At 45.2% G+C, this 25274-nt stretch overlaps 1 pseudogene; it reads right to left on the bottom strand.

Annotated features, from left to right (window-relative positions):
• Window positions 1-25274, bottom strand: part of LOC142698297 (uncharacterized) — a 617727-nt pseudogene that overhangs the window by 1579 nt on the left and 590874 nt on the right.

Raw genomic sequence — 25274 nt, forward strand, 5'->3', positions numbered from 1 at the left:
TTTTTTTATAATATTGCTTTTAGTATGATATTAAAATACATTTTATTTATTTGTGTTCTTTTGTTCTACTTTTTACTTTTTTCTTACTTCTCTATGGGGGCTGCCATTTTTTTTTCATATTTGTATCTGTCGATTAATGACCCATACAGAGATAGAATACGGCACATACATCCCCATAGAGAATGCGAACGGGAGATGTTCCATTCTCTGCAGCGTACGCCGTCTGTGTGGGAACGGCGCATGCGCCACTCCCACACGGACCAGAACGAAGCTCATTAGCAGAGCGAATTCCGGTGCCATTTTCATGTGGACTAGAAGCCGCTGCCGGACTGTAAGATGACGACTTCTGGGCCGCGGCTTCCGGCCATATGTTCAAGGAAGCAAAGGCGCAAGGCATAGGAGCGGAGGCGGCAGCGGTAGCAGGAGCAGGTAATTTATGTACGTGTATGTGATGTGTGTATTATGTTCGTGTATGTTCGTGTTATACTGTCTGCTTAGCACTGTATCTAATCCTCCTACACTGTGCAGTCGCTCAGAAAATTGCGGCACACAGTGTAGGAGGTTTGAAGATTCAACCCCCTCCTTCTCCTGGCACTAGCCAGAATAAGGGGGGGGGATTGTGTGTGGACACTAGAGCGAGTGTGTCTATCCCAAATTTGCAGCATAAAGCAATGAGGTTGCTTTACCACATTACCACATTGACCATGCTGCAATTTTAGGAACTGCTCCCTCTAGTGACCAGCACATGGAAATGTTATAAATTAGAGTCTAATTTATAATATTTCCTGACTTGTGAAAAAATTAAAAAAATTAAAACAATGTGTAATCAGTTAAATAATAATTGTTTAACTATAAAAGAAATATATCGATGATAACGTCCAGGTTTCTGATCTATTCCTAGTCACCAATTTTATAACATAAACCTTGACAAATAAATGTGAGCGACACCTTACCTGGCAATCAAGCCTTTCTTCTACCAACATTTGGTCCTTCAATACCAATTAGAAATCACTTTAATACTACAACTTAAAGCAACCCTCCGGTTCTAGGACAATGTTTTTACTATTAAAGTGTATATGGTGTAACATTACCTGGTGCTCTTCAGTTGTGTCCCTCTGATGTGGATTTGCGGTTTTAGGATCCTCTCTGTGCTATCCCAAAATGACTGCAGCGCTTCTTTGACTATGAGACACTCCTACTGTTCTCGGATTGGTCAGAGCAGCTCACGTGAGCAGTTCTGTCCAATACGTGAACAGATGGAGTATCTGAGAAGCGCTATGACCTTTTTGAGAGAACACAGAGGGGACCCTAAAACAGTGTATTCACGTCAGAGGGGTACAACTGAACGGCACCAGGCAATATTACACCATATACCCCATCACATTTATAATTTTCTCCTGAGACCGGGGACTTCCTGAAAATCTAACCTTACCCACGGTCTACATTTAACAAGATAATTGTCACGAGGCGGGGTGTGGACCCATTGGGCCGTACCGCGTTGCGGGATGGCAGCTGGCCAAACAGGTATGGTACAGAGTCTATAGTCCAGGAAAGGGTACCTGAGGCAATGTAGGCAGTAGCAAGGCTGGCTCGGCTGGGATTAGGCAGCAGGCAGACGTCAGGTGTGGTGCAGTAGAACAGGCGTGGAGATGCAGCAAAACACGACAACAGTACAGCACTGCAGTAGACCAGGATGATACTAATAGCATGGGAAACAGGATACAGCATACAGGTACGGGGAACACTGAGAAGCTGGAAGATACTTAGGAGACCATTTGCAAGACAGACTAAGGGAAACAATAACAACGATCAGGCGAGGATAAGAAGGGCGATGACCCTCTTATAGTCCAGGAATTCAGGAGTTGATGATGATTTCCAGGTGCGCGTGCTGGCCCTTTCAGAGCGGGCACGAGCACCCTCAGGCTCGATACCCGGAAGTGAATGCCGACGCCTCACAGGGGGACAACACAGCACAGCAGCAGGACATCCATGGCCGCGGTCGTCGAGGGGTAAGTTAGAACGACAGACCGTGGCCATAGACGTTACAATAATGTTAGAGAGTCATGGACATGAAAATGAGATAATAATGGCTGCACAGTCACCAGATCTCCATTTTATAGAACACATTTAATACGTAGTGGACGTCACTATCTGTGGGTATGTGGACCCACTAGGCCGCACCGCCATAGCGGGGAGGCAGATGGCCAAATAACAGAGTACCCAATAAATACAAAGTCCTGCACAAGGGTACCTGAATAGTCCAGACAGTCGCAGTAGCTAGGCACAGATGGACAGCAGAGGATGTCACACGTGGCGGAGGATATCAGGCGTGGCCAGACGTGGTGTACGACAGCAGTCGTGACCGATGACAGAACACGACTCCAACACTCTATAGGGCTCAGGAACCAACACGGCACAGGATACAGGAACACGCAGTAAGGCACAGGAACACTTGGGAACAGGATAACACAGAGGGACCATTTGCAAAGACTAACATGGGAATTACAAACAACGCAGGGAGTGAAAGGGGAGGGCTCCTTTTATAGTCCAGAGGGAGTAGGGCTGATTAATAATAAAATTAATGTGCACGTGCACCCTACGGGACATAACCGATCAGAGCGGAAGTGGGTGCTGGCGTCTCCTAGGAAGAAGATATTGGCCAGCAGTTACAGATCCATGGCCACGACCGCCGAGCGGTGAGTAGGAACGGCGGTCCGCGGCTGTGGATGCTACAGTATCCCACCTCTTACGCCCCCTCTTCTTGGGACCAGAGCGAGAGAGATATTTCTTAATGAGGGTAGGGGCATTATGGTTCTTCTCTGGCTCCCAGGACCTCTCCTCTCCAGTCTACCAAATAGAAAGTCTTTCCTCTTACCCTCTTGCAGTCCAGGATCTCCTTCACCTCAAACACATCAGATGAACCACTGGGAGCAACTGTGGGACTAGGAGTCTTACTGTAGCGGTTCAGGACCACCGGTTTCAGGAGGGTCACATGAAAGGAGTTGGGGATTCTGATAGTAGGAGGCATCCGAAACTTATAGGAGACAGGGTTTATCTGTTGTAGTATCTCAAAGGGTCAGAGGAACCTTGGAGCAAACTTGTACAAAGGCATCTTCTGGAAGATACTAAGGCGGCTCTCTCCTTTTAATATTCGCTTTTCGCTTCATGCGATTAACTGCTAGCAGAAAAGAGGACCGGGTCTGTTGCCAGATCTGAGGAAAGTCCCGAAATGCAGAGTCCGCAGCGGGTACCTGATATGTAGCCGACACAGGAAGAGGGATTCTAAAATGTTCACCGTACACAATGTAAAACGGTGTGGAAGTGGTGGACTCACTTGTGTGAGTGTTGTATGAGAATTCGACCCATGGAAGAAGTTGTACCCAGTCATCATGCTGCATTAAGATGAAGTGGTGGAGATAATTCTCCATGATCTGGTTAATCATCTCGACTTGACTATGGGACTGGGGATGGTAGGCTGAGGCAAAGTACTATTTCACATCCAGGATTTTACAGAGAGCTCTCCAGAATTTCGAGGTGAACTGAACCCCCCCGATCAGACACGATGTGAAGAGGCAAGCCATGCAAGCCGAAGATGTGCTGAATGAAGAGATTAGCCAGTCGAGGAGTAGAAGGTAGGCCAGTCAGCGGAACAAAATGAGCCATCTTGGAGAACAGATCCACCAACACCCAGACCGTATTGCATCGCACTGATGGAGCAAGGTCAGTGACAAAGTCCATTGCAAAATGCTGCGAGGGGGCGTTGGGCACAGACAGAGGTTAAAGCAGACCGGCAGGCTTGGCATGAGCAACCTTGTTAGAAGCACACACAGTGCAGGAAGAGACAAAGTCCACAAAATCCTTGGGCAGCGTGGGGCACCAGAAATGACGAGTTATCAGGTCTCGAGTCTTACAAACACCCGTGTGTCCAGCCAGTTTGGCGCAGTGTCCCCAGCGAAGGATTCTCCTTCTTTCTGCCAACCGCACAAAAGTCCTCCCCGGAGGGATGTCTCTAACTTGCAGAGGATTAGCCGTAATAATGCAGTACGGGTCTCTGTGGAGTCCCTGCAATGTATCAATGTCCTCTGTTTCAAACGACCTGGATAGGGCATCGGCCCTCACATTTTTGTCAGCAGGACGGTAGTGGAGCACAAATTGAAAACAGGTTAAGAACAGCGACCACCTGGCTCGGCGGGGATTTAGCCGTTGAGCCGACTGGAGATAAGTGAGGTTCTTGTGGTCAGCGTATATCAGGATGGGATGAGCTGTGCCCTTTAGCAGATGTTTCCACTCCTCCAGAGCCAATTTGATGGCCAATTACTCCCGATCCCCAATAGAGTAATTGCGCTGAGCGTAGGAAAAAAGTCTTGAATAATAGCCACACACCACTGCCATTCCTTTGAAGCTTCTCTGGAACAGAAGTGCACCTGCACCAACAGAGGAAGCGTTCACCTCCAACGAGAACTGTCGAGAGACGTTAGAATGATGGAGGATTGAGGCAAAAGCACTCTTGAGGCTATTGAATGCAGTTTCTGCCTCTGAAGTCCACACCCTGGAGTTCACACTCTTCTTGGTAAGGGTAGATATGGGAGCAGTCAGTGATGAGAAGTTTGGGATAAACTGCCAGTAGAAGTTGGCGAATCCTAAAAACGCTGTATGGTCTTCAGGCCCTGAGGACGTGGCCATTCCAGGATGAACTTTACCTTCACAGGGTCCATCTTAAGACCTTGATCCGAGATGATGTAGCCCAGGAAGGGCAGAGAATTTTTTACAAAGACGTACTTCTCCAGCTTGGCATACAGACGATTCTCCCTTAAATCGCAGTAGAAGTTGACGAACATGCCTCCGATGAGTCGTCGGATCTGGAGAGAAAATCAAAATATCATCGAGATAGACCACAACACAGACATAGAGGAGATCTCGGAAGATACCATTGACGAATTCCTGGAAGACCGAAGCATTACATAGACCCAAGGGCATAACCAGGTATACGTAGTGCCTGTCTTGAGTGTTGAATGCTGTCTTCCACATGTCACCTTGACGGATTTGGATCAAATTGTAAGCCCCACGCACGTCTAGTTACGAAAAAATCCTGGCTCCTCGTATACGGTCAAACAGTTCGGATATTAGTGGCAACGGGTATTTGTTGTTGACCGTGATCTGGTTGAGCTCAATGTAGTCAATGCTGGGTCGAAGAGATCTGCCTTTCTTCTTAATGAAGAAGAACCCAGCCCCGGCCAGGGAGGAAGACTTTCATATGGAACCCCTCTTCAGATTCTCCTTGATGTTGGCCGACATGGATTGAGTGGCAAGGAGAGAGGATATACCCGTCCACGTGGAGAAGTATTTGGAACCAGTTCAATCGGACAGTTGTAAGACCGGTGTGGGGGAAGCATCTCAGCCTCCTTTTTGCTAAAGACATCTGCAAATTTGGAAAAATTAGCAGGTAATCCCGCTAATGACTGAGGCAGGAAGGCTGGACGGGATGGATCTGTAACAGGCAGTGGTGGGGACATTTGGGACCCCATTGGAGAACTTTTCCGGAACTCCAATCCAGGACAGGAGCATGCAGCCGGGGCCAAGGCAGGCCCAGAAGAACCGAATTGACGGCTTTAGGCAAGACAAGTAAGGTAATCAGTTCAGTAAGAAGGACTACAACTTGGAGCTTCAGCGGCTTGGTTTCAGACACGATTGGATCGGGCAGAGGAAGACCATTTACCAAGGCAATAGCCAAAGATGTCTCCAGGGGAACAGTGGGCAACTGGAGATGATCCACTAGGTCTTGCTGGATGAATTTTGCCTTGGATCCTGAGTCCAGATAGGCAGAGACCCGGTGCGTCTTCTCGCCGGACATTATGGTCACAGGAATTGTCAGTTTGGAAGAGAATTTTTTATTTAGTGCCATTCTGCCGAGAGTTGTCTCTCCAACCAATCCTATCCACTGGAATTTCTTTGGCTTCTGGGGACACAAAACGCACAACATGGCCTCCGAGGCCATAATACAGACAAAGTACTGAAGTGTGTCCGCGTAGTTTCTCCTGGGTAGACAATTTGATCCGGTCCACCTGCATAGGCTCCTCTGGTGAAACAACTGATGGGGATAGTAGGGATTGAAGGAAAGTAGCAGCTAACCCAGGAAATCCTCTCTCCGGCGAACCTCTTGGGAATGCTCCCGGATCATCATGTCAACCCGGGTGGCTAGTAGAATGAGATCGTCCAGGGTAGGTGGCATATTGCGAGCGGCAAGCTCGTCTTTAATCCCAGAAGACAGTCCCTGCCAGAATGTAGCCACCAAGCCCTCGTTGTTCCAGGTTAGTTCTGCAGCCAGGGTACAGAACTGAATGGCATACTCGCCCACGGAGATGTCTCCCTGGTGTAGGGTCAGCAGGGATGCAGCAGCAGAAGAAACTCTCCCAGATTCTTCAAATATAGAACGGAAAATCTGTAAAAAAATACTGCAAGTCACGAGTCTCTGGTCCTTGATGTTCCCAAATAGGGTTCGCCCATGCCAGGGCCTTGCCAGTAAGGAGAGAGATTATGAAGGCGATCCCTGCGTCATCAGAGGGAAAGGCCTTTGCATGAAGAAGTGGACCTGGCACCGGTTCAGAAATCCCCTGCAGGACCTTGTGTCTCCGTCATAGCGAGGAGGCAGCGGCAGGGAGCATCGGGGGTCGGCTCTGGTACTGACAAAGGTGTAACAGAAGGAACAGCAGGAATAGGTGCGGTGACTACTGCGGCTTGCGCATCCAGCCGATGTGCAATGGCGTTCATCGCAAGGAGAAGTTGCTCTTGTCATGACTGAAGGTCTTGCATGTCTGCCTGCATGGCTTGTGACGTCGTCAAGGTCTTTGTTTGACCTGCGGGGTCCATGGCCTGAGCGTACTTTCACGATCTGTGGGTATGGGGACCCACTAGGCCACACCACTGTAGCAGGGTGACAGCTGGCCAAATAACAGAGTACCCAATAAATACAAAGTCCAGCACAAGGGTACCTGAATAGTCCAGACAGTTGCAGTAGCTAGGCACAGATGGAACGTTAGATGGCAGAGGATGCCACACGTGGCAGAGGATGTCAGGCTTGGCAGATGACACCAGACGTGGTGTACGACAGCAGTCGTGACCGATGATAGAACACGACTCCAACACTCGATAGGGCTCAGGAACCAACACAGCACAGGATACAGGAACAGGCAGTAGGGCACAGGATAACACTGAGGGACCATTTACAAAGACTAACATGGGAATTACAAACAAAGCTCAGGCAGGGAGTGAAAGGTGAGGGCCCCTTTTATAGTCCAGAGAGATTAGGGCATATTAATAATAAAATTCATATGCGCTTTAAGGCCGGGCACGAGCATGCGCACGCACCCCACGGGACACAGCCGAACAGAGCGGAAGTGAATGCTGGCGTCTCCTAGGAAGGAGATGCCGGCCAGCACTCACAGATTCATGGTCGCGGCCACCGAGGTGTGTGTAGGAACGGCGGTCTGCTGCCGTGGACACTACAATGGAATAGACAGAGTGAGGTTATCACTCACAATCTGTAATAAAGGTTTCTAGTACATTGTTGAATCCATTCCACTAAAGGCCTGCTTCACACGTCCGTGTTCGTACCGTATGTCAGACAGATTTCCTGGACCAAACACAGTTCAAATAGCCGGACTTCTACCATCATAGTTATTTAGAATATTAGGAGTCCCTGTCCCATGCTGCAATTTTGTCTTTAGTACGGTAGTCCCGTGGAGAGGCAGTGACTCCAAGTATCATGCATCATTATGCTGCTAGGAGTCTGGCTCCCTGAGCGGTGTTTGGTCAGGGAAATACGGCCAACATACAGTGCGAACACAGCCGTGAGAAACAGGTCTAAGAATTGAGGCTGGTCTAATAGGAAAGAGGTTTCTATCTAGCACGGAATAAGTGGACCGATGAATGCAGGTGATTATCACTGAAACGTTTATGTATGTACAATAATTAAACGTGAAATACGAGCTTCTTAATAATTATTAGATCTGGAAGATTGCCCCGAAAGTTTAAAAAAAAAACAAAAAAAAAAAAACCCATATTGCTAAAGCCACTATAAAAGCTTAAAAGAGAGACCTACCAGAAGACATGTTTAAAAAAATTTGACAGTAGATTATAGCAGAGATCTGAGTGCTTGACATTGAGGCCTAAGGTTGTACTACGGAAATACCCTGAAGACAACATGTCGCCTTGTGACTTGTGTGCAGAGTTGTCATGGGTCCTTGTGTGTTTTCTAACAGTTCCTCAATTCTTGTTCCAGTCCCATATTAAATATAGAACTATAATGAGGATCTTTCTTCTCAGATGTTATTATTATGGGATCAGTAATGGAAGAACCAAAAAAATTTGAAAGTACAAAAGGAAATCACCAAAATGTATGTGTTTATTTCTTTCTATTTATGTTGACTATTCCAAAATTATGCTTAACCCCATCCCGACTTGTGCCGTATATATACAGCGCAGTCAGAAAGTAGTTCCCACAAACCGCAGTACAGTTACGCTGCGGTAATAACGCGGGCTCAGAAGCCAAGCCCGGGCCATCACCGCCGACTTTCAGCTGTATATTACAGCTGAGACCCTGCTTTAATGGACAGGATTGGAGCTGGCCTCCGATCCTGCCCGATTAACCCCTTTGATGCCAAGGTCAATAGAAATCGCGGAATCTAAGAGTTTTTTAGCCAATTGGCACCCCTGCGAGCCGATCATGTGCGTGCCAATGGTTGGTATGGCCTAACAATGCCCTCCTTGTCTGCGAAGTCCAGAAGCCTGTTAGGACCTGCCTCTGGCAGGTCCTAATTGATTTGCTGACAGTGTCACACTAATAGCTCTAATACATTGCACTACGTAGGTAGTGTAATGTATTAGTATAGTGATCAGTGTTGCATGCCTTCAAGTCCCTGAGTGAAACAGTTAATAAAAATGTTGTATAATAATAAAAAAGTTTCAAGTTAAAAACCCCAAAAATTTTCCCATAATAAGCCTTTTATAATTGTAAAAAAAATATATAAAAAAAACTATACATAAATTGGTATCGTCACATCCGTAAGGACCCAAACTATAAAACTATTATCCAATTTATCACACACGGTGAACACACAACAAGAAAAAAATATATATATTCATTTGGTATCGCCGTAATCGTATCGACCCCGCAGAATAAAGTTAACATGTAATTTATGGCGCACGGTGAATGCTGGAAAAAAATTACAAAAAAAAATTTAAAAAAACAACATTCCAAAATTGCTTGTTGTTGATAAATTTCCTCTTCCAAAAAATGAAATAAAAAAAGTGATCAATAATGATACCAATAAAATCTACATTTTGCCCTGCAAAAAACAAGCCCTCACACATCTCCAACAACCGAAAAATAAAAAAAAGTTATGTAAAAAACAGCTTGATGTGGAGGAACATTCCTTCCTGTAGTAAAACATAAAAAACTATATAAATGTTGTAACGCCGTAAACGTACTGACCCGCCAAATAAAGTTAACATGTAATTTATACTGCACGGGAACCACCGTAAAGAAAAATAAATAGGGAAAATAGTTTTTTGGTCCCTAGCCTCCCAGAAAATGGAACCAATTAAAACTACAGATCGTCCTGCAAAAAAAAGCCCTGATACGGTTACGTGAATAGAAAAAAACAAAAAGTTATGCCACTAGTAAGGCGGCGCTGAAAGAACATCCCGATGTGCAGGCCGGAGGGGAACATTCCTTCAGTTTCTAGAAGTGGTTATCAAGGCCCTAGTATTTGAGGACCAGGAAAGGGAGGGCCATAGTACATCTGCCGGTAGCGAGGGCGCCCGTATTATACTAGGACAACACTTTCCCAGTAAAATTTCCCAAATTACAAAGTCCCAAAAACGACATTAGCAAGCAAAATCCATGCTCCAAATGGCGCTCCTTCTCTTCTAAGCCCTACAGTGTGCCCGAACTGCAGCTTACGTCCACAGGTAAGGCATTGCCATACCCAGGAGAACACGCTTAACAATTTATGGGGTTAGATTCGCCAGTGGCACAAGCTGGGCACAGCATATGTCGTGTCGTGAAATTGCATTCCAGTAAAAGAATATTCTTTGCCATGAATAAGAGCACTGCACGTGCTCGAAACGCGTAGGCTTGGGTAATAACCTGCACTACTCTTCGCCTTGAGACTGCGTCTCTTCCATTTTTAACCAAATTTTGTTTTGCCAATAAAAGTGGGAATAGAACTTCCCTTTTAAACTCCATACAGCGCTGGATCATCTCTTCCATTTCCTTGAATATTTATTGCTCTGATTCTGAAGTTTTTAGAAATATCCCACATGTGGCCCTAGTGCGCTACAGGCCTGAAACAAAAGCCCCAGAAGCAAAGGAGCATCTAGAGGATTTTTCGGCCTTCCTTTTCTTAAATTATATTTCAGGCACCATGTCAGGTTAGAAGAGGTCTTGTGGTGCAAAAACAAAGGAAACCCCCCAAAAGTGACCCCATTTGGGAAACTACACCCCTAGAGGAATTCATCTAGGGGTGTAGTGATTATTTTGACCACACAGGTATTTCATAGATTTCATTAGAATTGGGCAGTGAAAATGAGAAATTACATTATTTTCCAATAAGTTGTAGCTTTAGGTCAAAATGTTTCATTTTCTCATCAAATAAAGGAGAAAAATCACTGTAACATTTGCAAAGCCACTTCTCCAGAGTACGTAAATACCCCATATGTGGTAATAAACCACTGTATGAATACACATCAGGGCTCAGAAGGGAAGGCACGCCATTTAGCTTTTGGAGTACAGATTTTGCTGGATTAATTTCTCTGCACCATGTCTCATTTGTAAAGCTCCTAAGGTACCAGTACAGTGGTAACCCCCCAAAAGTGACTCCATTTGGGAAACTACATCCCTAGAGGAATTCAACTAGGGGTGTAGTGAGCATTTTGACCCCCCAGGTGCTTCATAGATTTCATTAGAATTGTGCAGTAAAAATTAAAAATTACATTTTTTTCCACTAAGATGTAGCTTTACCTCAAAATTTTTCATTTTCTCATCAAATAAAGGAGAAAAAGCACCATAACATTTGTAAAGCAACTTCTCCAGAGTACGGAAATACCCCATATGTGGTAATAAACCACTGTATGAATACACATCAGGGCTCAGAAGGGAAGGAGCGCCATTTGGCGAGCAGATTTTGCTGGATTGGTTTTTCTGCACCATGTCGCTTTTGCAAATCCCTTGGGTACCAGTACAGTGGAAACTACCCAAAAGGGACTCCATTTGGCAAACTACACCCATTGAGGAATTCATCCAGGGTGGTAGTGAGCATTTTGACCCCACAGGTGTCTCATAGATTTTATTACAAATGGGCAGTGAAAATGAAAAATTACATTATTTTCCAATAAGACGTAGCATTAGTTAAAAAAATTTCATTTTCTCAACAAATAAAAGAGAAAAAGTACCCCAACATTTGTAAAGCAACTTCTCCGGCGTACGGAAATACCCCACACGTGGTCATAAACTGCTATTTGGACACACAGCAAGGCTCTAAAGGGAAGGAGCGCCATTTAGTATTTGGAGTGGAGATTTTACAAGATTAGTTTTTTGACACCATGTTGCATTGAGCTATAGTACCAGTAAAGTGGTACCCCCCGAAAAATTACCCCATTTTGGAAACTAGATCCCTCAAAGAATTTATGTAGGGGTGTAGTGAGCATTTTGACCGCACAAGTGTTTTGCAAAAATGAGTAAACAATAGATGTTGCAGATTGAAAATTGCTGTTTTCCACAGATATGCCATTTCAGTGCCCAATGTGTTGTGCCCAGCTTGTACCACCGTAGACACACATCCCATAAATTGTTAAGCGGGTTCTCCAGAATACAGTAATACCCCATATGTGGTCATAAATTTCGGTTTGAGCACACTGCCAGGCCCAGAAGAGCGCCATTTGGCTTTTGAAGCGCAGATTTTGCTTGGTGTTTTACTGGTATTTCAGCTTATAATGTGGGGGCATATGTGAGCTGGGCGGAGTACATCAGGGTATATGTAATCTGTGCGGAGTACATCAGGGCATATGTAAGCTGTGAGGAGTACATCAGGGTATATGTAAGCTGGGCAGAGTACATCAGGCTATATGTAAGCTGTGAGGAGTACATCAGGGTATATGTAATCTGGGCGGAGTACATCAGGGTATATGTAATATGTGAGTAGTACATCAGGGTATATGTAAGCTGTGCGGAGTACATCAGGGTATATGTAAGCTGTGCGGAGTACATCAGGGTATATGTAAGCTGTGAGGAGTACATCAGGGTATATGTAAGCTGGGCGGAGTATATCAGGGCATATGTAAGCTGTGAGGAGTACATCAGGGTATATGTAAGCTGGGCGGAGTATATCAGGGCATATGTAAGCTGGGCGGAGTGCAACAGGTCATAATAGGATGATGTAATAATGGGGTGAATGAATAATCCATGGATTGGTGTGGTCGCTTTGAACCAATCCTTTATACACAGGCCGGGTTTATTGGGTATTATACAAAATATCTGCGCTCCAGTGTTGCCTTATATTTGACTTCTTCACTAGCCCTATAAGCAGCACAAGGCCTTAAAGTTTCCTCATCTCCGCTGCGTCTACAGGGTCCACCTGTGGGGTCCAGAAAATGACGATGTGGGGTATTTAGTGAAATTCTACTGGACCTAAAAAATTAGTCTGGGCCGTTATTTAGCATAATTTTGCATCATTGCGTTTTGAGAGTCATAACGTGTTATTTTTCCGGTGACGGAGCTGTGTGAGGGCGCGTTTTTTGTGGAACGAGCTGTAATTTTTATTGATTCCATTTTGGGGTACATGCGATTTTTTTTAATTACTATTTATTCCAGTTTTTGGGAGATGAGGAAACCAAAAAACAGCCATTCCAGCACGGTTTTTCTTTTACAGTGTTCACCGTGCAGTATAAACAACGTTAACTTTATTCTGCGGGGCGAGACGATTACAGCGACACCAAATTGATATAGTTTTTTTACGTTTCGCTGCGTTCCCACAATAAAAATACTCTTTTCTAAAAAAAATCATGTTTTAGTGTCGCCATTTTCTGACAGCCATAACTTTTTTATTTTTTAGTTGATATCGCTGCGGGAGGGCTTGTTTTATGCGTGACGAACTGTAGTTTCTATTGGTACCATTTTGCGTTACTTGCAACTTTTTGATCACTTTTTATGACATTTTTTTTTTGAGACAAGATGACCAAAAAATAAAATGCTGTCATTGTTTTTTATGAAAAAATTTTACGTTGTTCACGTGCGATAAAAATAATGTGACATTTTTATAGAGCAGGCCGTTCCGAACGCGGCGATACCTATTATGCATAGTTTTTTTTAAATGTTTTCATTTTTTTTCTAATAATAAAAGAGTTGATCAGGGAAACGGGGCAAGTGTTGTTTTTATTATTTATTTATTTTTCAAATTTTTTTTTTTACATTATTTACTTTTTCTTTTACACTGACCTGGGGACTTGAAGATCTGGTCTTCTGATCCCCGGTACAATACACTGCACTACTTATGTAGTGCAGTGTATCGTAACGGTCATTCTTCATTTGACAGTTAGCGTATTAGGTCCTGCCTCGGGCAGGACCTAACAGGCTTCCATACCTGGGCAAGCAACGGCTGCTGAAGATAAAGCGCGCACAGCTCCTGTTCACGCTTTATCTACAGGGCGTGACTGTACGCCCGTGTGCAAGAAAGCACTTTCTATTTGGACATACAGTCACGCCCGTGTGCGAGAAGGGGTTAAACCGGACATGGTGCCTAAAATATAATCTAATAAATAGAAAGCCGCAAAATCCCCCAAAAAAGCATTAAAATTGAATTTAAAAAAAATTGCATTTTGAAATGTCACCTTCACTTTGCTTTCATTCCTGTGGAACGTCTAAAGGGTTAAGAAACTGCTGTTTTGAATACTTTTAGGGGTACAGATTTTAAATGGGGTGATTTATGGGGCTTTCTAATATACAGGCCCCTAAAAGCCACTTCAGAACTGAACTGGTCCCTAAAAAAAAATAGGCTTTTGAAATTTTTTTGAAAATGTGAGAAATTGCTGCTACACATATAATCCTTGTAAGGTCCTAGCAAAATAAAAGGATGTGCAAAAAATTATTTTTCTGCTGCTCTGCACTTTTTAATCCCCTGGATAGCAGGGGCTGTGTCCTGCACTCCCAATCTTCCCAGCACACGTCAGGTGCGCTCCCAATCTTCCCAGCACACCTCAGGCGCGCTCCCAATCTTACCAGCACACCTCAGGCGCGCTCCCAATCTTCCCAGCACACCTCAGGCACGCTCCCAATCTTTCCAGCACACCTCAGGCGCGCTCCCAATCTTCCCAGCACACCTCAGGCGCGCTACCAATCTTCCCAGCACACCTCAGACGCGCTCCCAATCTTTCCAGCACACCTCAGGCGCGCTCCCAATCTTCCCAGCACACCTTAGGCGCTCTCAATCTTCCCAGCACACCTCAGGTGCGCTCCCAATCTTCCCAGCACACCTAAGGCGCACTCCCGTACACAGGCTCCTCAGCATCCAGAGCCTGTGTTTCCTGTACTGCAGCCTCTCCAATCTGGAATTCCCTCTCTTTCTGTCTATGGTATAACCACTTCTTTCTCAGCAGTGTAATCTGTAGATTATTTATGATACACTTATGCTTTCTACAAAGCTCCTGGATTGTACATCTACTCCCCCTCCCCCATCCTCCCGCTTTGTCTGTATGGTTATCGTAACTATAATCTTCTTCATAGTCAGCTGTTCATGCAATATACAGAGCTCCTGGCTTGTGTATCATACATTGTATGGGTATCATAACGGGGGATTCTCTGCATAGACTTTGAAAGGGATCTTAGTTACAATACCCATAGAGACAAGTGGAGGGGGGACAGTTGTATTACACATACTAGGAGTTGGGATTATACCTGCCCAATTTGTGAGTATGGCCATTTTTTGTGTTTTTAATCTTATTATATGTCCCACTTTTTGTCTATACTAGGAGAGAGAGCCATATCATGGAGACGATTTTGCATTTTGTTGGATTATATTTCACTGTAGACTTTTATGTAACATGGACAACACAAAAAATGTGATGTGTGACACCACGAGCCCCTATCAGCATTGATGTGGTGTTTAAAAGGTTAAACGGAGTTCTCGGATTCCTAGAACTTGTAGAGAACTGCTATGTGCAGTCAGAGCTCCCTCAGGTCCTGCACTATGTATAACACATTGTCTGAAGTGTTACTGTAATGTAGAACTAAGGAGGAACCCCACCTTACCAAACCTCCCAATTCACTTTCTAAATTCATTATTACTGACCTGTGGTAACACCTCCTGGAATTTCCTCCTCCACTTCACTCCTACATGGTTCATCGCCCCTCACCCGCTCTTCTTCTGCTTCATCCTCAGCTTTATTATTAGTCAGATCTTTACCCTGATTTCACATATGTAACAATTCAGTACAATACAGCAGAGAGTGCGAAGAATCTAACAGATCAACATAAGAAACCACCAAAATCTATGACCACATCTATGACAGCAGGACCAAAAAGCTCCACACCCCCCTATATAGATCTGGTATAGGGCTCAGCTTCATCTACCTGATGATTCTCTGGGACATTGTGATTTTCCTCTGGACAGTCCTGGGAATACAGAGGACTAGGACATCTCCCTGGTGGATTTCTCCTACTGGATCCATCTGTAGGAAACACACAGTGACTGAATACATGAATACTGTATATCTGTCTATATATCAGACACTTCTCTCTACACTTCTATGTTTACTGATCAGAGCCGAGATTACAATGTTGAGGTCCTCACTACCTGGGTCGATGTTCCTGCACCTTGTAAGCCGCAGGCCTAAAGTAGACTGTGTTCTACCAGAGTGAATGGCGGGAAGCTGATAGTATTTAACTGTATCTGTGTTCTGTGGTCGTGGATACACATCAAAGGGGCGGGACACAGGGCTCCTCTATATCGAGAGTTCCCTACAACCAAAAAAAGTGTCTGGGTGCTACCTGATTATTAGCCTCTTAAAGGCTGTGTACACCTCTGTAGGCAATATTTTCTATACATTATTATTAACCGCTTCACGACAGCCATACGGCTATATACGTTCCAACTGCTGATGCCCCGGGCAGTTGTGACATATATAAAAGTTGGCAGAATGGAACAGAATTTAATGTTTGCTGCGCTGCACTTTCATGTCTGCCGGCTCTCTCCACAAGTGCTTGTGTGAAGGAATGAAATTCAAAATTCCATGTTTTGTATTTTGTGTCAGTATACACTGCACAGTATGATATAAATTTTTGTCTTTCAGTTTGCCTTGTAATTCTCTGCAGATGCTTTTCAGATTACTTAGTTATTTCTTCTTGGCAGTAAAACAGTTCATGCAAGTAACATTTAGTGATCACGTGCTTAGTACAAGGAAATTCACTCTTTTCTGTATTTATCAAGGTCAGAGGGACGGATTCTCCCTTTGCAGATTACACTCTATGAGTTATACTCTTTGTTCTATGTGTCTTATAAATATACGCTGTATATGATAATAAAGTGGAGTCTTTCCTTTTGAGGATTTGGTCTCAGGGTGATGGACTCACCGAGCTCGTATATACCTTCTTCTAATTTGGAACCTATAGAAATCAAGGCGTAGTGGTACCATTGCGACCACAGAAATTGGCGCCCGAACAGGGACCGGCAGCTACACTTTCGTGCTCCCCTGACTCTTCGAACACCATGCAGTGGCTAGCCAGGAACGTGCAGACCATCGCTGCAGTATAAGGTAAGAAGCCTTTATTCTTACAACTTTGCTCTGCATCTTCTCTGCCCTACACTGTGAGTTCGGGGACGAGCGGGAGACATAAGGTAAGAGGGACTTAAATGCTTGCCGGTCCATGAATCCTTGTTCCCTCAGGAAAAGTGCCTGATTTCTGTAACGGTTGTGTGAATGTGTTTTAGGTAAAGAATGAGTTTTGATCATGCCTCACACATGCTAGGATTGTTGTTTTTGATTGCTACTTTTTGGATTAGTCTTGTTGTGGGTGAGTGTCACAGACCCCGGTCCGTATTTTAAAGCTCTGGCCAGAGTAGTGTGTGGGTGACTGTGGAAAATAGATAGTAAGTGATTATCTATCAGTCTGCCCTCTCACAGTAGACAAGGTAATGCTGGGACAGAGAGGAGGGGCTAGGGAAATCGAATGTGGAGAAAAGTTCTATTATGAATATTATGATGACGGGAACAGAGAAAGGAATGAGGAACTGGAAGAGAAAAAGGGATTTAACGGCCCCCTGGGACATTAAGGAACAGTCCCACAACAAAAATATGGTTTCTGGACCTGTTTTAATTGCGGAATCCAGATTGGAGAAGTACTTGTTACAAATGTGGAGCCCACCGCCCAGACATAACCGTGCCTCCTGGTGGCTTGTATCCTGTATTATCCTTGGGTCCGCCCATCCCTATGAGTGTGAATAACCCATTTATGAGTGGTCAAGGAGCTTTGGCTCCAGCCCTACTTGCTAGTGGGACAACAGTAAAAAGGAAACAGCAAGTAGCAAAGGTTATGATGGTAGGAGATTGGGATGACGACGGGAAAGGTGAGGAAGGAGAACAGACTCTGTCCATAAAATCCCCAGGACAGGACTGGATGGGTAAATACGAGCAGGCGTTCTCTCCCCCAGGGGTTAGAGACAAAGAGAGACAGGAAGAAGAGGGGCAGAAACACGACCTTAAAAAAAACTGTAAGAGAGATCTCAGAAAATCTCTCACACCTAGCAGATAGCTCTGCAAGGATGGTTGGCTAAAAAGACCGACAAATGACAGTATACAGACCATGGAAACCTATGGACTTGATGACGTTAGTCAGTAAAACCCCTGACCCCGAAACAGACCCCATTCCCTTTGTTAAATATTTAGAACAGGTCCAGAAAATGTACGACGCCACCTGGAAGGATTTGATACACTTGGTTAATACTAAATTGGGGAATGCAGCGACGATACTCACTGATGGTCTTGTACCTGTGAAATCTCATAGAGATTATGATAGAACTCAGAATTCTGGTACTGATTTGATTATCTAAGTAAAGAAATGGGGTGAGAAAAGACAAGCAGAGTTGGGATTGAATTTGACTGACATAACCCAGGAACCCAGTGATACAGTTGGAATTTTTGTTGCTAATATACAGGGAAAATGGAAAGATATGGGTTATAGTCCAAGAAAAGCATTGGATGTTAAACTATTGTCTTCATCTTTTATGGAAGGGTTAAAGAAACCCATAAAAGAAGCTGTAGGAGTAGCCCGTCCTGAATGGAGGGGTCTAGACTCACGAGACCTCATGAAAGTGGCACAGGGGGTAGAACAAATTCAGAAACAGAGAAAGAAAAATCCTGTAGTGGGAGTGGCTCCCTACTACCCCAAGAATAAAGGGGGACAGAGCAGGGGACCACGAAAACAGATAATTTGTTAAAATTGTGATAAGCCTGGACATATTTCCAGAAATTGTAATGCCCCAAAGAGACCTAGGGACCCCAATTGGCAGCCACGAGATCAGTCACAGGAAGGAGCTCAAGAACAAACTCCTCTGCAGCACTCGAGCAGGCATCGCCCCAATGAGGATAATGGGTATCAATTATGAGAAATTGGCAATCCAGAAGCTGCCACAATAGCTTAAATCCTGCCCATTAGATTAGGACTGGGCCTAGTTCTTGAAGATTGGAATCCCGACCCAGATGTGGTCCTTCTTCAATATGTAGATTATCTTTTATTATGTTGCCCCAGCCAGGATCAGTGTTGTACCACGGTGATATTTTTGGGCCACTGTGTGTCCCAAGGAATTAGACACCTAACACCTGAAAGGGTGCAAGTGATCTCAACAATACCCCCACCACAAACTTTTAGTGCCCTATGTACATTTTTAGGGCTAATATCAAATTGTCGACCCTGGGTTCGTAATGTTTCGGCTCTCATGCAACCACTATAGGATTGTCTCAAAACTGAACCTTTTTCTCTCACAGGAGAGGCACTGGACAATTTTTATTCTCCCCCCGCTTTAGGAATGCCAGATTATGCCAAACCCTTCAGGCTTTATTGCACTGAATTACAAGGACATGCCAGCGCTGTCCTTACACAGTCACATGGTCAACAACACCGTCCTGTTGCCTACTACTCTGTCAGACTTGACCAGGTAGCCCGAGGGGCCCCATCTTGTGTCAGGGTAATAGTAACGGTGCAGGCAGTCCTTAACAAGGCAGCAGATCTTGTATTCAACCACCCTGAGACTGTTTATGCCCCCCATGATATTTCAGCAGTACTCACACAGATTCAGCCGAAACACCTGTCCACTGCTCGACATCTGAGATTACAATGTGCTTTGCTTCTTCCGGAGAAGGTTACTATCCGGAGATGTACCACGCTGAATACAGCTACCTTACTGCCTTTGGAGCAAGGGGAGAATATACAGGTATTGGGTCTAAATTTCTTACTTGTATGGAAGTTCATGATTGTATTGCCTTTATGGCCCAGGAGACTGTGGGCTTTTCAGATGTCAAGGATTCACCATTACATAACCCTGACTTTATTCTCTTTGTGGATGGTTCAAGGTACTTCGAGGATGGTCATTTCCATACAGGATATGCAGTAGTAGATACACAAGTAGTACACAAAGCCAAGGCACTACCATCACACATTTCAGCACAGGAAGCTGAGTTGAAAGCTCACGCAGAAGCCTGTAAGGTTAGTAAAAGTTAAGACCGCTAACATATATACGGACTCAAGGTATGCTTTTGGGATTGCTCATGATTATGGCCCTATATGGAAAGCTAGAGCATTCCTCACGTCAGCAGGCACACCTATCAAAAACTCAGACCTGGAAAAAGTCTTAATGGAAGGACTAATGGAACCTACTCAGGTAGCCATTATAAAAATTAAAGCACACACTAAGGTAAACAGCATGGAAACCAAGGGTAATGAATTAGCAGATAGAGCAGCAAAAGAAGCAGCCAAAACATCTGCCCCCCGTGCTGCCAGAATGACTGTACTACACCCGAGGATGTGCGTGACTTTGTTAAAGGGTTATTCCCAAGTTGACTCCAAATTTTATTTTTTTTAGACATTCTAAGCAGGAAATAAATTTTAAAACATTTGGTGTTAAAATTTTTGAAAAATGTATCCCCTAAGTGCCTTTTTTTTACACTTGATAACTCAGCAAGTGCTGGTTATCTTTTCAAAAAAGGGGCGTGAGCGGCTCGATGTCAATCAAGCCGCTCTGCTCTGCAGTGTGCGCACTCCCGACGTTGCTAGATACTGTAGTTCTAGCAAAATCGGGAGAATGTTCGTCTCAAGCGGGCATGGTAAGCCCGGTTCAGACGAACTTACCGTGAATGTCAACACTACACTACACTACACTCACCCCGTTTCGGTAACCAACTTTTCCCTCCCCACCCTGTCACTACATGTAATTTTTGTAGCCGCCACACCAATGCTGCATCAGCACCCGGCGAACAACAAAAAAATATATAAAAAAAATAAACTCACCTAAGACGTTCTAACGGCGCTCTGAACGGTCCCGTCACTTGCCATCTTCCTTCTACTTGGCGCCGCTCGCATTCATAGTAACAATGCGTTGTGTCGCAGATGACGTAATCATATCAGGCCCACGTGATTACGTCATCTGCACCCACCGCTCTGTTATTGTGAATGGGAGCAGTAAGAAACGTGACGGGATCGTTCAGCTCTTCGTGGGAACGCCTTAGGTGAGTTTATTTATGTATGTATGTATGTATGTTGTATGTATGTATATACGTGCATGTATGTATGTATGTTTGCAGGTATGTATGTAGTCATGTATGTATGTGTATATGTGTATGTATGTATGTTTGCATGTATGTGTTGTAGCAGTGCAACTACTGGACAGGGCAGAAACTCAGGTTTTAAGCAACCAGGGAGCATGTACAGCAGAGAGGGTTTTCTCTGCTGGTGCTTGGGCTGTCTGATGAGCCTAGTTATTCTCCACCTGAGACGGCTCTTTATATCAGGTGTGTGCTGTCCACACAGGGCTCTCAGTCTGGGGAAGACAGGCATGCTAGCCTGTGAGAGTCACCACCGTGTGAGGTAAAACTGAAGGTTTTGAGGTGCTGGGCACAAGGCTCAGTGTCACATAGTGAGGGACACTGAATGTGTTAGTTAGAGGCTGGACGGCCTAGGGTTTATTTTGTAGGTTTATTGTTGTACCACTGACTGCTGTTGTGAAGACAATAAAGCTAGCTGCGGCTGGTTTAAACCTTTTTGGAGTGAACTTTCTATGTGTGCCAACCATCTCACCCGGGAGATGGCGATCCCATGAGCTAAGTGGTCCCCAAGTTGTCACAGTGTATATGTGCATGTATGTATGTTTGCATGTATGTATGTTTTCATGTATGTTGTCATGTATGTATGTTTGCATGTATGTCGCATGTATGTTTGCAGTCATGTATGCATGTATGTATGTTGTCATGTATGTGTATGTATGTTTGCATGTTTGTTGGCATGTATGTTTGCATGTATGTTTGGCATGTATGGTTGCATGCAAGTATGTATATTTGCATGAATGTATGTTTGCATGTATGTATATATGTATGTATGTATGTTGGCATGTATGTATGTGCATGTAAGTATGTATGTTTGCATGTATATATGTGCATGCTTGTATATATATGTATGTATGTTTGTTTGTACATGTCTGTATGGCCATGTATGATACAGTCTGCTGGCGCCCTGTATCTAAGTCAACTTCGCGGCAGGCTTCTATACATGGTATAACAGTCAGTATCACACATGAAACTGAAACTAAGCCTACGACATGTTTTATTTCATTTATTTTTTTTTTTACAGGTTTGGTGTTTGAACTACGTCGGTTTCGAGGACTACTTAGATGACGCTTTTTTTTCTACAATAAAATGGTTAATGAGGGTTGTGTTGGGGGTGCTTTATTTCAATAAAATATTTTATCTATATCTTTGTCTTTTCTTTTCAAGTTTATTACTACCACTTTAGTAATGGCCGCTGTCTGAGTGACAAGGTCCATTACTAAGGGGAGGCTTAGTGTTATTCGGTGCAGAGGCCAACACTAACCACCATTATTACCCCGGTACCCACCACCACCAGGGGTGCCGGAAAGAGCCAGGTACTATCCAGTACCCAACCATCTGTTGTGATGGTCGGGCTCTGGGGCAGCCGCAGGCTGGTATTATGAGGCTGGGAAGGGCCAAAAACAGTGGACCTTCCCACCCTTGTAATGCTAGGCTGCTGCTGCTGTGTTGTATCTGGCTGGTTATGAAAATGGGGGGGGGGGAGAGAAACTTCCTCACGAGGACAGAAGCATCGATGTTCTCCTATGGCTCCCAAGACCTCTCTTCTGGGCCGAACCCCTTCCAATCCACCAAATAAAATGTCCTTCCTCCCACCTTCTTGGTGGCCAGAATCTCCTTTACTTCGAAAGTCCCTGATGAGTCGCCAGGAACCACTGTAGAACTAGCAGTCCTGGAGTAGCGGTTCAGGACCACGGGTTTCAGCAGGGAGACGTGGAAGGAGTTAGGAATCCTAAGGGTAGGGGGGAGACGCAGCTTGTAGGATACCGGGTTTATCTGTAGCAGGATTTCGAAGGGTCCAAGGAACCTAGGAGCAAATTTGCACGACTGCACCTTCAGCCGGATATTCCTAGAAGACAACCAGAACTTAGTCCCTAGAAGGAACTGCGGAGGCGTCCGTCTTCTTGTATCTGCCTTTCTCTTCATGCGGTCCACCGCCAACAGGATAGAGGAACGGGTCTGTTGCCAAATCTGTAGAAAGTCCCTGAAGGTCGGGTCAGCTGCAGGAACATGGGACATAGTAGAAACAGGAAGAGGTATACGAGGATGCTGACCGTAGGCGATGAAGAATGGACTGAAAGTGGTCGACTCACTGGTGTGGTTGTTAGAAGAGAACTCTGCCCACGGGAGCAACTGCACCCAATCATCATGGCGCCTGGAAACAAAGTAACGTACATAGTTCTCCATGATCTGGTTAACTCTCTCGACTTGCCCATTGGACTGGGGATGATAGGCCGAAGAGAAGTCCAATATTACACCGAGGAGGCCGCAGAGTGCTCTCCAAAACTTAGAGGTGAACTGGACCCCTCGGTCTGAGACCATATGCAGGGGCAAGCCATGCAGACGGAAGATGTGCTGTATGAAGAGGTCAGCCAATCGAGTAGCAGACGGCAGACCGGTCAAGGGAATGAAGTGAGCCATCTTGGATAATCGATCCACCATCACCCAGATCACATTGCAACTCGCAGAAGAAGGAAGATCCGTGACAAAGTCCATAGTGACATGTTGCCAGAAGGCAACGGGCACAGGCAGTGGTTGGAGCAGACCAGCAGGTCTGGAGTGAGCAACTTTATTTGCTGCGCATATCGTGCATGAGGAGACAAAGTCCATAACGTCTTTGGGTAGCGTGGGCCACCAGAACTGATGGGTGATTAGATTTTGGGTCTTACGAGCACCCGCGTGACCTGCCAGCTTAGAACTGTGACCCCCAGCGAAGAATTCTTCCTCGGTCAGCCAGACGTACAAAAGTCCTACCCGGAGGAATGTCTCTAACTTGCAGGGGATTCACAGAGAAGATGCAGGATGGGTCACTAATATTCTGTGGAGATTCCATGGCGTCCTCGGTTTCAAAAGATCTAGACAAGGCGTCGGCCCTAACATTCTTGTCGGCAGGTCGGTAGTGGAGTTCAAACCGGAACCGAGCAAAGAACAACGACCACCTGGCTTGACGAGGATTCAACCGCTGGGCCGTCTGTAGGTAGGTCAAATTCTTGTGATCCGTGAAGATCAGGATAGGATGAACCACGACCTCCAGTAGATGTCTCCACTCCTGCAGAGCCAGCTTGATGGCCAGTAACTCCCGGTCCCCAATCGAGTAGTTGCGCTCTGCGGAAGAAAACAACTTAAAATAGTAACCACATACCACAGCCTTGCCTTTCGATCTTCTCTGGAACAACAGTGCACCAGCACCAACCGAGGAAGCGTCCACCACTAACGAAAACTGTAGGGATACATCAGGATGGTGCAGAATGGAGGCAGACGTGAAGGCTTTTTTTAAGGATTCAAATGCGGCTTCAGCCTCCGGAGTCCACATCTTGGCATTCATACCCTTCTTAGTGAGGGTGGAGATTGGAGCAGTCAGTCAGAGATGAGAAGTTGGGGATGAACAGTCGTAGAAGTTGGCGAATCCTATGAAGCGTTGTATGGCCCTTAAGTCTTGGGGGCGTGGCCACTCCAGGACAGCCTTTACCTTCTGGGGGTCCATCTTGAGGCCCCGATCGAAGATAATATAGCGCAGGAAGGATAGAGACTTCTTCTCAAATACACACTTCTCCAAATTGGCATAAAGGCGATTCTCTCTTAGACGGAGCAACACCTGGCGGACAAGACTTTGATGTGATACTGGATCTGGGGAGAAAAATCAAAATGTCATCGAGATACACAACACAATCACGCAAAAATGTAATTGACAAATTCTTGAAATACTGCGGGGGCGTTACACAGGCCGAAAGGCATAACTAAGTATTCGTAGTGCCCATCACGAGTATTAAAGGCAGCCTTCGATTCGTCACCTCGACGAATCTGAACCAGATTGTAGGCCCCTCGCAGGTCCAGTTTAGAAAAAAATTTTGCCCCCCGTATGCGATCAAATAGTTCAGAAATCAAAGACAGAGGGTACCTGTTCTTCACTGTGATCTGGTTTAGGCCCCGGTAGTCAATGCAAGGTCGTAGCGATCCATCTTTCTTTTTAACAAAAAAGAACCCCGCTCCAGCCGGGGATGAGGATTTACGAATGAAACCCCTCTCTAGGTTCTCCTTAATGTAGGCCAACATGGACTGGGTCTCTGGCAAGGAGAGAGTGTACACTCTACCACGAGGAGGGGACGATTCAGGAACCAGGTCGATAGGACAGTCATATGCCCGGTGTGGCAGAAAGGTCTCAGCCTCCTTTTTGTTGAAGACATCGCAGAACATGGAGAAACAAGAAGGCAACCCTGTCAAAGACTGAAGAGGAGCTGGCTGTGGCGACTGGATATGGCCCAGACAGCGGTCAAGACACTTCAGACCCCACTGGAAGACCTCTCCAGAGTTCCAACCCAGGACGGGGGCATGCAGACGGAGCCAAGGCAAACCCAGCAGCACGGAGTTGACGGCCTTGGACAGGATGAACAATGAGATGAGTTCAGCATAAA

This window comes from Rhinoderma darwinii, chromosome 1, assembly GCF_050947455.1.
Source record: "Rhinoderma darwinii isolate aRhiDar2 chromosome 1, aRhiDar2.hap1, whole genome shotgun sequence".
NCBI classification, from domain to species: Eukaryota; Metazoa; Chordata; class Amphibia; order Anura; family Rhinodermatidae; genus Rhinoderma; species Rhinoderma darwinii.